Below are 14338 nucleotides of genomic sequence, written 5' to 3'. Positions count from 1 at the left end.
TCACTAGTCTGCAGCAGCCCCTGCTCAATAACACCATTCAATCTGTTGCATCCATTGCATCTGTGTTTTGGTTTGGATAGTTTTTCACATGTAGGCTTCTGTTGTGTTTACACTAATGCCATGACAGTAGAGGCAGTGCGACTATAATGATAATTCCAGTCACTTTAAGCAGTACTAAGCTGCAGTGGAAATGCAAACCAATCTAAGCAAAACTGAACAGAAGTGAGCCAAGCTGTTCACAACTGTACGGCACAGTGGAACGCGGATTAATTCCCAAATCACAAAATCAAGTCATACTCTTAATGTTTTCTCTTTCAAGAAGCTGCTTCATTTGGATAAACCATGTCACAATAGGGAACCCTAGATAATCACAACTTTCTGTTTCATACCGACTTTAATACTCAAGCCCACAAATGATTCTACTCATTAGCTTCCAGATTAGCATTAGCAGTTGATCATCTTCCTGCATGTCTGGGTACCAAAAGGTCCATTAACCCCACGCACACCACAGTGCAGAAAATGGCACCTGCAGATGGAAACGCACAGCTGCTCTACTGCACAGAGGAAACAGGAGAGAAGAAGAAAAAAATACTGCACACTTAACAAACCCATTTCACACAATCTGGGTTTTAAATGCTGAACACTGAGGCTCAGCATGACACTAACTATGCCAAGGTCATGGGCTTGATTCCCAGGGAACACACAAACTGATTAGATGCATACATTGAAGGCGCTGCAAGACATTCACATAAAAGCATCTGTCAAAAGAATATATGTAAATTGAATATAATTACTGCATCATTAAAGTGTAATGAACCTAAACAGCCTAAATTGTCATGCCTAGCTTAGGTTGTACCCACACTACGCTTTCTAAACTGTGCCTGGATGCATTTGACCCTCATTTCCCAGCTTGTTTGACAATTGTGAGTGCTTCATATGGTTTGGTTAGCTGTTTGGAAGAGGTGTACCAGAGCGTGGTTCAGTTGTGCTCAGGCGGAGTATGCTTGTAGTGTATTATTAATAATAATAATAATTATTAATTCCTTACATTTATATGGCGCTTTTCTGGACACTCAAAACACTTAATACATTTGGGGGAATCTCCTCATCCACCACCAGTGAGCAGCATCCACCTTGATGACGCGACGGCAGCCATATTGCGTCAGACTGCACAACACACATCAGCTGATTGGTGGAGAGGAGACAGAGTGTTGAAGCTAATAATTATAAGAGGATTCTTAGGAGGCCAAAAGACAGCGCTCACTGAGCAGTATAGAGCCCCCATTAATATACTGGGGCGTTAGGACCCACACTGACTGCATGTTGAGTGACCCCTGCTGGTCTCACTAACACCACTTCCGGCAGCAACCTAGCTTTCCCAAGTGGTCTCCCAGCTAGGTACTGACCAGGCGCAACCCTGCTTAGCTTTAATGGGCAACCGTAAGTGTGAGTGCAAAGAACACTTAAGCGCAAAACTGAAGACGCAACGTCACTTTTAAGGAACTGTTTCATATGAATTTATTAGACAATTAAACTAAGTGAATTTTTTTTTAACGGTTCAGACCAATTATATTGTTAGGAAAAAGGAATTTTTTAAACATAATTTGGTCTCTTTTTCTTTTCATTAAACAGCTGTATTTGTGTTGCTTGGAGGTGGTGTATTAACTGAACTTTTTCTCGAGTCAGATATGTTTTGCATACTAATTAAGCATTTTTGCAGTAGAGACAAATGCTTGTCAAAAATAAATAATAAATAAGTGAAAATTCTTGCGAGCACAGACTTTGCAAGTCTTGTGCTTTTTAATGTTGTGCAGAGAATTTGTAGAAAAAGAGGACGTATGTATGGGTGGGTCAAGGAGGACTAGAGAATGATTGACAAGTCACAAATTTCACCTGTTAATATCAGCTGCCTATATAAGTTGAAGTGAAAGAAAGGAAATGAAAACCATGCACACCTCCTGAATCTAACTTTTGCATTGCATTGAGGATACCAGAATCATGTGAATCGAATTATTCATTTGTATCCAGTAAAGTGCTGATATGTTAAACCTTGAAGAAAAACCTCTCCTGAGCCTTTAATTGAACATGCATGGAATTAATTGAATATTCCAGCAATGTCTGATTACATATTCCATTAAGATGAATTTCACAAAATAAAAGAAAATGTTAACATTTACTTACCAACATTTATTCATTCATTTATTCATTTTCTTGTCAGCTTAGTCCCTTTATTAATCCGGGGTCGCCACAGCGGAACGAACCGCCAACTTATCCAGCAAGTTTTTACGCAGCGGATGCCCTTCCAGCCACAACCCATTTCTGGGAAACATCCACACACACATTCACACATATACACACACACACACACACAAATTCATAACTCATACACTACGGACAATTTAGCCTACCCAATTCACCTGTACCACATGTCTTTGGACTGTGAGGGAAAACGGAGCATCCGGAGGAAACCCACGTGAACACAGGGAAACCATGCAAACTTCACACAGAAAGGCCAAGTGAGCAGAGGCTCGAACCAGCGACCCAGCGACCCAGCGACCTTCTTGCTGTGAGGCGACAGCACTACCTACTGTGCCACTGCTTTGCCCCACTTACCAACAAATATTATATATATATATATATATATATATATATATATATATATATATATATATATATATATATATATATATATATATATATATATATATATATATATATATATATATATTTTTTTTTTTTTTTTTTTTTTTTTTTTTTATAAATTGGTCTTACACTTCATATTTTCAGAGTTTTCTTATGTATGCAAGTAGGCCTCTGTTGGTCAGTGTTGACCATGGATGATGTTTTCTAATTCTTATCTTGAGGACTGATTGTCTGAGACAGCATCGTGGCTGAAGAGGCCAATACTGGACAGGTATTTGCTAGAGGTTGATATTTTAGCATTATGGGATGTGTTGAAACAAAAAGCATTTAGTTTTAGTAACGTTTTTTTTTTTTTTTTTGGTGGGGTAGTTAAAGGGTTAAGTTGTGTCAATATCTGTTTGTCAAACAAATGATAGATACAGAATGTTTTAAGGAAATTTATCAAGAGATGCATACTTTTTATATCTCAAAACTCTACTTTTGTGATTATAAAGTATTTAAAATGAAATTATTATTCAGTACAGATGCTTACAATTATATAAAGATGATTTGAAAGTGATCAACAGTGGTCATTTTCTTTGCATACTGATGGCAATAAAATATTTTATATATAAAATATTAAATTACATTACATTATACTACATTATATTACATTATATAATATAATATTATATTATATTATATTATATCACATTATATCACATTATATTATATTATATTATATTATACTATATTATACTATATTATATTATATTATATTATATTATATTATATTATATTATATTATATTATATTATATTATATTATATTATAATAAAATTAAATTATATTAATGGCTTCCATGACATGATGGTCTATCATGCTATGATGCTTTATTTGTAAACAAATTTGTGAAAAAAAATAGATGCTTCCTTGCAGTTTCCTTGTTTCATTAAATAAAGGATTTCAGATAAAATCAATTATCCACCATATTTGAAAAGTTAATTTGCAGAAACAGAAATCTACTTTCATAAATCATGTTTATTGCAAATTAACTCTACAGCGCACAATAAAAAAGCATGATTTATGGAATTTAATTTGAAAGAGTTACACAAACTAATAATTGGTTTTGTAATCAGACTCTAAGTCTTGTACCTAGATTCAACTTTAACATTTATTCTGCTTATTGGCTGTCAATATAAAGACTTATCAGTTGTTGCCATCAATCAAAAATGTCAACATCAGTGCATCTCAAGTAAAAGAACATTAACAGTATTATAATGTAAATGTAATGTGCATTTGAATAAACGCCATTATAAAGAGCTAATGCTTGAGTTCATTAAATAAAATGACAAATGTACTTTACACAAAAAGTGCACTCATCGCATTCACGGATCACCATTTCCTTCGAGACATCCTTTGTGACATCATCAAACTGTCGACAGACTGAAAGAAGCTGCTAAGTTGTGCTCTCGTCACCTCTCGTTTTGACGCTTGCCTCCAGCTTCAAGTCTATCTCTCCTTCTGTTTCGCTCTCTCCGTGTTACCTGCAGCCTCTCTCACCAGGTCCATCACCGCTCTGTCTCCATGGCAACGGCTGCCAGGGCTGAACGGGCAGTTTTATGCGAGTCCAAACACAAGCGGGTACATGTGAGGGTATGGCCGGACACATGCAGAGCACAAAGACACTAAAGAGCTCTCCATAACAGAGATAGCCCCGTCTCCTCGCTCCCTTTTTCCTCCCGGCTTCCTCTCTGAACACTGCCAAAAGCGCAGAGATGGAGCGAGAGAACGAGCGAGAATGAAAGAAAAAGGGAGTCAAAGACAGAGCCGTCTCTGTGAAACTGAATGGGGTTGTAGGAGAGACTGCATATAGAGCCGAATCAGAATGTTAATGTGGGCAGACAGTGAAGAGAGAACATCCTCTGTGTCTGAATGTCATCTCCCGTAACAAGGTAACACGGGTAGGCGCTTTGCCGTGGATTCGGCCAGGTGATGGATATAGGCTTTTATTTATTTCGCTCTGCCCCCCTGTTCGCTTTCACACAATTATTCCTTCTTGCCCTCTTCAATCTCTCCATCCACCTCTCCATCTCTCTCTCTCTCTCTCTCTCTGCTCCCCTCCGTGTGATCTATGGCTTCATTTCCAGCAGGTCTTTCTGCCAGAATAAGATTACAATCTGTGCAATTGAGCAGAAACTCGATGGATTTTGTCCCAAAAAAGAAAAAAATGTAAAAGAGAATCAAGTGGACAAGAAAAAATGTCCTCCTCATTTCTCAAGCTTTTTTTAAGATTGGAAATTAACACAAACTAGAGCTACAAAATATATCATTACAGCATCGATATCGCAGTGTGTGTCTGCAATGGTCACATCGCATGATATGCAATGTTGAGTAGGGATTATAGTTGATCAGCACAACAGTTGAAAATAAATGAGATTTGTGACGTCATTGCAAAGCATAACCATAACAGTGAAATTTGATCTTTGCATGTGCTTTAAAGGCACTTCAAGAGAGTTTAAAGGGCCATGAAACCCCCCTCTTTCGGTTTAAGTCTACCTCAGAATTTTTCAAAAAATGCTCCGAGATGGGCGTGGAACTCTGCAAGCAGAGGGAGGAGTGGGCGTGGCCAGCAGAGTAGGGGAAAAAGAGAGGAGCAAACAACTGTTGTTGGCTCACAAAACGAGACACAAACTCTGAGGAGACGCATGATTTTATAGTTTACAAAGTTAAAATGCAAATAAATACACAGTAAGTAATTTCATGCCCTGCTACATTTGTTATTCATATTTAATACACATAACCACAATTTGTTTTATCATTATAAAGATAATCATGTTTATATAAACACTATAAATGAGGAGGACTTCTCTTCTCCTGAATCCCTGGGTCTGAATGCAGACACAGTGGATAGCAGTGCAGTAGGTCTATTGCCCTATGTATTTCAACCATTAGCCCTGTCGGTAATTTGGAGGATTTTGAACATGGGCAAACACAGCCGCACGGATATAGGCAATGTGTCTGAAAGATAACAAACTCAACTGATAATAGACAAAGTCTGTCATTCTCCAACTTTCGTACAGCTTGCTTACTTGCCTTGCCTTGCCTAAATTGACAATCTGGAACACACACAGACACAGGCAGACACATAATTTTTCGTATATCTTAGTGAAGACTTATAATAAATTTATTGTTTCTAAATCTAAATCCAAACCTCAAACAAAACAATCTGAATTTTCACATTTGCAAAATACCTAATTTTGTGTAATTTATAAGCATGTTAACCCATGATTAACCCTCAATTTAGGTGACATTTAAGTCTTCATAATTCCCCACTGGGATATAAAAACAAGTATACACGCACAACATTACAAAAAATAAAAAAATAAAATAAAATTTAAAAATTCAATTCAAATTAAAAATGAAAATACATAATAAAATAAAATAATACAATAAAAAATCAATAAAATAAAGAAATGAAATAATTTATTATTAAAAGTTAAATAATAAAAAATAAATAAAATAATCATATAAAATGAAATGATAAAATAAAATAAATATAATAGAATAAAATAAAAAAAGTAAAATAAAATATTTTTTAATTAAATTAAAAATAAAAAATAAACAAAGTTTGTGTATTTAATAATGTGGTAATGCTTGTGTATTTTCATCATCTTGACTCCTCCAGCTATTTCCACATTCCTCTACATCTCCCAAATAACATAATAAATGTGAATTGTTATACAATGTGAACACATATACTACATATACAAATGTCTGCCAAACATCCAAACATAAATATATACATACAGCAGTATCAACCAAATACCAAAATCTCAAGCAGCGGACTCATTTCTACCACACTCCATACAGTCACATGCCCAGCCCTACAGGGATTTATTCAAACGAGACATGATGATGTAAGAAACAGGTATGCAGACGCAAAATGAGTTTTAAAAAGGCAGCAAGTATGCCGACAGAAAGGCAGAGATTGAAGCAACATTGGTATACGAAGCAGGCGTCTGAGTGTGGGAGTGAGGGGCGTACGAGCTCTCTGGCCTTTCAAATGGCTCGTTATCGTTCTTTGCAAAAGGGCAGAGACACAGATAAATGCAATATCATTAACGGCGAACGCACACATAACACGCGCTACCTTTAGCAGTTACCACAGATACAGCTGTTCCGTCGGCTTCTTGGTCCATTACAAAAGCTCAGATTCAAACAAACAGTGGATATTTTCTAATCGTTGGAGAACAGTCTGTGCTTAAAAGGTTTTAAATTAAAAGGCGACTGTGTCAATATGTTCGATTTTGAACAGCAAGGCCTTTAAGGCAAAGACACTGTAGTTGAAAACTGCTGTTTATTCATTGCACCAGTCAATTTAGGGACTTTAGGCTTTTTGACTTTTCAAAGGATTTTTTTTTTCTTTTTGTCAAAAGTAAAGAAAGCAAAACATATTTTAAACCACTGGTATGATCAAGTTAGGCTGGTAAAACTTTTTATTTTAAGTTTCAGTTCAATAAATACACATAAGTAATGTGAAAACATATTATTTATGGTTTGTAAAATATACAATGTCTATACCAGGAGAGCTCAAACTCGGTCCTAGCTCAGTCCTAGCTCCAACTTGCTTCAACACACCAACCTGTAAGTTTTGGTATACCTAGAAAGAGCTTGATTAGCTGGTTCAGGTGTGTTTAATTGGGGTTGGACCTGAAATATGCAGGACACTGGCCCTCCAGGACTGAGTTTGGGCACCCCTGGTACATAAGATGTCTACACTCAAAAATTATTTTTGTTGCTTGTTCCAACTACTTATTTTAAATTGTAAATCAAGACAATTCTTACGTTTTTTTTTTTTTTAGACAACTTCATGAAACTTCTGAAACAATCAAGTTAACTTAAATGATTTGTGTTGGTACAACATGAAGGAATTGTGTGGAACCCAGCATTTTTTAGTGTACACTGTAAAAAATGCAGGGTTCCACACAATTAATTTATGCTGTCCCAACACAAATCGATTAAGTTAACTTAAAACTTTTATAAAATTTATGTGGACTGAAAATAAAAATTTAAGTTGTCCCAGTTAAATCTCAAGAATTGTGTTGTTTCAGCTCATTTTAATTAAGTAGTTTAAACAAGTTAAACAAATTTATTTATTTTTTAAGTCTATGCAGAAGGTCATAATAATTATTTCTAAATAGACAATGTGCTTTACTCACATCATATACACAATGTTTAGGTTACAAATACATTTAAATCTATACTTCACCCAGTTAAACAGCCACTTAATTTCATGTATTTTAGGAGATGTTGATGAATTATTATGTTGTAAATCCAGTAACTCTAATATCTCCACTAAAGCGTAGGATATGTTGGCATTACAGCTGGGGGATATTGAAAAAAAAAAAATATCACAGTATTATATTTCATGTTATTCGGTATCGCTAATTGTTGGATATGTTATTAACAATTGATTTTAGGAATGTATGACTTTTTTATATTTAATCACTTTGTTTTCATTTACCAACATTACTAAGGCAAATAGTTTTAATAGTCAAAAACAAACAAATTTGTTTTTTTTAACAAAATATCTCATATAAAAAAAAAAACACAAGTGTTATAGAGACTCTTAAACGTGATAAATAAAATGTTACAAAGTATGTGCAATGGTGTAGTGCAAATGCTGAACAATCAAAGCAAACTTTAAAGTTTAAATAATAATAATACAGTAAAACTCAAACTCTGTCAACCAAACAAATTATGATAATCAAATCTGAGATTACAAGTAAAGGAACTATTCATATATACATATGTTCATATATTCATATACATCATTATTCAGATACATACTGCAACATTACAAATTGTGAAGTTGGAGGACTACATTAACCCTAAGCTATTTCTCAGATGAGGTGCTGGTGACTTAATGGACAAGAAAAGAAACCAAAAAGCCACTCTGGCGACATCCTTACATCCTTTTTTATTTACACATTTTAATAAAACTATAGCGCTTCATACTGAAACTTCATACCAAACTTTTTTTATCGTCAATGACAATGGTGTTCGGTCAATAAACACCAATACCAATTTTATCGCCCAACCCTAGTTGGCGCCCATCACCAATCATAGATCAACTAATATGATCATTATTACGCTGATTAAATGAAAAAATACATGTGCTTCCACACCTTTTAGAAACAGAATATCAAATATTTTGCAACAAAATCAAGATGTTTGTCGATGCCTGAAAAAAATCTAAAAAGGATCTATGATGAAAGCATCTGATCTGTGATGTCACGTGAAAAAAAGAGATGTGTCACCATGGAAACTTTAAAGAGATTGGTAGCAAATTATGTTTTAAATTATCACATTTAAAAACAATCTTGCTGGAAGGAGTCTTTAAAACCTACTAAACATGTCTGTAAAAACCTTTGGCTTTAATATGTCAAAAAAAGTAAACAATAATTTTTTCACCACAAATGCATGTAAAATAGCACATAAAAATTATATAATGCATTGTTTGTGTTATAACAAGCCAATTCAGAAATTTTGAAATACAAAAAATAAATAAAAATGAATCTTAATGCAATCAATTATGCATGGAAATATGGTGATAAATATTAGATTGCTTGTTTTTTTAACTATTTACCAGGAAAGTCTTGCTTTTATAGGTTTTAAATTAAAAGTAGACCATCTTAATATGTTTGATTTTTAACCACAAGATCTTTAAGCAACTTAAAGTCCACCAAAATGTGCACTCTGTTCATGTAAAGTCACCTGTCTAAATGGCCACGCGAGGAGGAAACAGGTAAAGAGGTCTGCTTGTCCTCTCAGATGTTCTGGGTTACAGCAAGAACTGCGGGGCCTTTAATGCGAGCTAACAGCCAGTGGAAAGGCAGGAGCACAGAATGACTGCAGGCCTCTGTCACACCAATTACATCCAGCCAGACATTTCTCACCTCCCTCAAGCAAAGGCCTGCAGCTGTGCACAACACAGCCCTGAGAAAAGACATTCACAATCTATACAAAACCCTACAGAGGGCTTCAGAGAAAGAGAAACTTTTGTTCAGGGATAAGAGAAATCAAATCTGTTTTTATATAGTGGCTCACTAATCTAATGGTTAAAAAATGTAAAGTGTAAAAAAGTTTATCATATAAAGTGGAAATATGAAATTATATAGATAAATCAGATTACTGATTTAATTAAACAATTTATTTATCATTAATTAAGGATAATCAAGTGAATAAAAAATGGTAATATAGTATTTGCATAAATATTTATTTAAATACACAAACTAGCAGTACTTTGTGGTCAGTATGTTTTCGTTTTTGATCAAAAATAAAATAAAATCACAAATATTGTGAAAAAATATTACAATAATTATATATATATATATATATATATATATATATATATATATATATATATATATATATAGCAGGGAGAATAAGTATTGAACACATCATGTTTTTTTTTTTTTTTCAGGGAATAATATTTCTAAAGGAGCTGTTGACATGGAATTTAACCAGATTTTGGTAAAAACCCAACAATGCAAACATAAAAATTAAACAAAACAAAAAATCTAAAAAAAAAAAAAAAGTTATGTGTAACAATAAAATCACACAAGGAAAAAGTACTGAGCTACTGAATTGTTTTTAATTCTTTATATGAAGGGTTTTTTTAGTGAAGGCTGCTTAAAGATGACTTTCGTAAGAAGAACTAAGAAGAATTTCTCAGGTGTAAGTTTTTCACAGAATTCAACAGAGTGTAAAAATCTTGATGGTTCTGTGGGTCTCGTCTGTCAGATTTGATCTTTAATTCGTATTTTATATTGGATTCAAATCGGGTGATTGGCTGGGCCATTCTGCACCCTGATTTTCTTTCTCTGAAAGCATTTGAGAGTTTCCTTGGCTGTGTTTTGGATCATTGTCTTGCTGAAATGTCTACTCTGATTTCATCTTTCATCATCCAGATAATGTAGATGTTGGACTGAAGCAGCTGATATTAAATTACAACGACAAAGGGCAGAGGCTTGCTGAATAACTACTGAGAGATTTCACCTGCTGTCTAGACTTTCTACACCTCCCTTTCTTCATGTGTTTAATATGCCCTTTGTCATTTCATTTTTATAAAGCATAACTTCAATTGTAAACTAATTAGATTTGTTTTCTTTGCATATATGGATTTCTTTGGTTGTTACTAACATCCAGGGAAAATTTCAAGTCAACGGCACCCTTAGAAATATGTTTTCTGAGAAAAATTGTGACATGTTCAATACTTGTTTTCCCTGCTGTATACACATTCTAACTTCCATAAGTCTCAAAATACAGTAAATATTTATAATACTCTTGTGAAATACTCTAGCATTTAAAAATCAATTTCAAGTGCTTTGTTCACACACAACACACTCACACACACAGAAAAAAATATTTTTAAAATCCCATTGATTGATTACATTCAATCATTTTCTTTTCGGCTTAGTCCCTTAATTAATCTGGGGTCGCCAGAGCGGAATGAACCACCAACTTATCCAGCATATGTTTTATGCAGTGGATGCCCTTCCAGCTGCAACCCAGAACCACACACAAACACTATTGACGATTTAGCTTACCCAATTCACCTGTACCACATGTTTTTGGACTTGTGGGGGAAACCGGAGCACCCAGTAGAAACCCATGTGAAAACGGGGAGAACATGCAATCTTCATGCTGAAATGCCAACTGACCCAGTCAGAGCTCGAACCAGCGACCTTCTTGCTGTAAGGCAATTGTGCTACCCACTGTGCCACCCTGACCATCAAATCTGATAGATGAATATTCACTAACAAATGTGAAACATGACTCAATATACTAAATTGAGTTGGTAAAATAAATCCAATTTCAATGCTGTTTAAAAAACTGGGGACCCTCTACAAGGAGTTTCCCATGCAATTTTATGTTTTATTGTGTTAAATCAACTTAATAAAAAATAGCCACTACAAAAATACAAAAGGCTGCCGAGCACAATGTAGTTAAGTAGTGTTGTTATGTCTAGTGAGTTAATCCAGCCCTCGTTTCAAGCAGCTTGACTTTTCACTACTGCACAATACCTGTCCACTTTACTGCTTAGTCTGGCCACAAATCAGCCATTTAGCCAGAAAGAGAACGTCTGAATGACATGCAAAGAGTCCATTCACAGTTCATTAGGTTTGTATACGGTGTTAAGGGCCAGGTAAGTCTGAAATCCATGACACCCACAAACCGCCGAAGGAAAACCTCGTTCAAATCATGTCAGTCTACAAACAGCTGCACAACTAATGCAGGAGGAAAAAAATGCTGCGATAAGATTAACTGTCCATCCAAAATAATAAATACAATCTATTTCACACATTTAACAAAACAATACCGATTCTTCAGCTTCCTATTAAAGAGTCTCATATAAAATAAAATAAAAACATTTTAGAAAGACATTTCTTTTTTTTCTATTACCTTTCATATTTGATTGTGAAAGTAAAAATGTCAAACTTCAGGATGTGTGACGTTCACTCTAGACATCACAAATACACATTGGCATGCAAAACAAACAACAGAAGAGCCAGTAAGATTAACTTCAACCAAGATCTCTGTTACGCTGCGACAAATCTCCCAAACTAGCATCCAGGACTCTGATCATCTGAGATTATGTGGTGAGGAATGAGAACAGTAATCTTCAGAGATCATTGCACTCTGCCAGCATCTGTGAATGTTTGCTATCTGTTAGCGGTTGTGTAACATAAGATGAAGAATAATGATTTTCTTGTCTCTGTGATGACAAATTAATGAATTATGAGAGATATACATCACTCAAGCAGGACTGGCTGCTTTTAACACATGGTCAAGTCTTGATTGGAGAGCTATTGTAAATACAATAGTATTCGCACACAGTTTAGTTAAAAACAAGAGTGACACTTGATTTGACTATCAGAAAACTTCTACATTCACATTTTTATAAAACAAATTGCCACTTTAAATAGTTTATTTAGAAAAGAATCAACATATACAATGTTTCTTTTCACTTATCCCAATTTGTGTATTAATTTTTAAATTGTACATTTCAAGACTTTATTTTACAGTCAAAATTTCACTGACATTTTTTCTTGACCAACATCAGTTCTGGTTTTAACTACCAATAAGTATTTCTTTTAAGGATTTTAACCCTTTGAAGTTCCCATGAAATAAAAATGAAATAAAAATAGATGTTAGTTTCAGTCTGATAGTTTTAAGGACATCTACAGTCTGTGGAAATATAAATTTCTATCATCTAATTCCAAATGAACAATAATCTACGTATAACTGAAAAGTTATATTCTTTGGTTTTTAATTATATCATTTCATTGACATGCCAGCGAGGAGGGACATTTAACCTTTGCCTTGCTGACTACAAGCTAAACCAAAGTGATGCAATTATCGGTTTCACAGCATGGCTGTATCTATTGTCTTCCCTGTCTCCAGAACATCATTTGCACATTGTTGTAATGATGTACTTATATATTGATGAGATCAGACCTGGAGAAGGCATGGCACCCAGACTTCATTTGCATGCTTTGTTTGACTGTCCCCACCATGACTGACCCCAACTACATGCTGTACCATGTATAAAATGTATAGTGTTTGCTGTGGAGTTTAGAGTTTGCTTTCGAAGACGCCACAGCCACACTGAGTTCTTCTTATTAAAAAGGATTTTGCTTTGAAGACAACCGAAAGATTCTCCCTGGATATTTGGGGCTCTTAGAAGTTTACAACAAGTCCTTTTAGAAAATCATCAAAACGATTTTGAAATAATGACTTTATTTATTTATCTTACAGTCTTAAATCACAATCACATTCCAAAAACCTTTTACAGGCTTTTGAAAAGTTTTTGAAGACTTCGCTTAACCTGTGCGCTCTTCATTTTTTTAGTTGAGATTATGTCAAAAATGCACATTTTAAAGCACTCCATGGGACCTTTAAACTATGACTTGTTTACATAATGCTACTGTTGTTTATGAGCCCACTGCAAAGAGGGCATTAGAGTAAAAATTCAAGTGTAAAGCCTGTTTCACACCGTAAGCATGAGTAGCACGTGCTTTTTTGACGTTGATCTTAACAGATTAAAGCTTTCATACTGCATCCATCAGCAGTGCCATGATAATTTCAGTGCTGGGTCTATTTTTGTCGCACTGTTTACACTCAATTAAAGTGACAGTGCATTGATAATGACCAAAAACACATTGAAGGACAGTAAAAAGTAGCCATTTTACCCAGTAAGTGCATCAATAATATCCACTGATTTTTATATATTCAATCAAACGAACTTAAGCGATTAAAAACGGCAACAATTATTTATTTGGGCCCAAACTACAAAAACAAATTTAAAACAATTTTTATAATAGTTTTCTTAGTAATATCATTATAACTATATTGTATAAATATTATAACTATAGGCCCAAATCATCCTGACAAAAAACTAAATTACATCACAGGTGATGACCGAGTGCACCTTAAAAGTCAGAAATGACACTCCTCATAGAGCTTGAGAAGCATACAGTTCTTTAGAATCTATATAATTTGTAAAATAAAGACTTGGGGGTTAAGGAAACAGCATAGGAGGAAGTTGCCTTTGGGCCTTGGTGCAGTTGAAAACTATAAAAAAAGTGTATTTATAGATAGATAGGTAACTAGATAGATTAGACAAAGATAGATTGATCTGTGCTTG

The 14338-nt window shown here is 34.5% G+C and overlaps 1 protein-coding gene and 1 long non-coding RNA gene across 4 annotated transcripts in view; one reads left to right on the top strand and one right to left on the bottom strand.

The window, feature by feature from the left end:
• sema6cb (semaphorin 6Cb) overlaps positions 1–14338 on the bottom strand; it is a 269311-nt gene that overhangs the window by 188383 nt on the left and 66590 nt on the right. The window lies entirely within an intron of this gene.
• LOC147840321 (uncharacterized) lies at positions 7054–9988 on the top strand. Its single transcript, XR_015511562.1, has 3 exons — positions 7054–7560; positions 7800–8197; positions 8732–9988. It is a non-coding gene; the product is annotated as an uncharacterized LOC147840321 (long non-coding RNA).

This window comes from Danio rerio, chromosome 16 (genome assembly GCF_052040795.2).
Source record: "Danio rerio strain M-AB ecotype USA chromosome 16, GRCz13ab, whole genome shotgun sequence".
In the NCBI taxonomy this organism is placed as follows: Eukaryota; Metazoa; Chordata; class Actinopteri; order Cypriniformes; family Danionidae; genus Danio; species Danio rerio.
The sequence above is the reverse complement of the archived record's forward strand: the minus strand, read 5'-3'. Positions and strand labels throughout refer to the sequence as shown.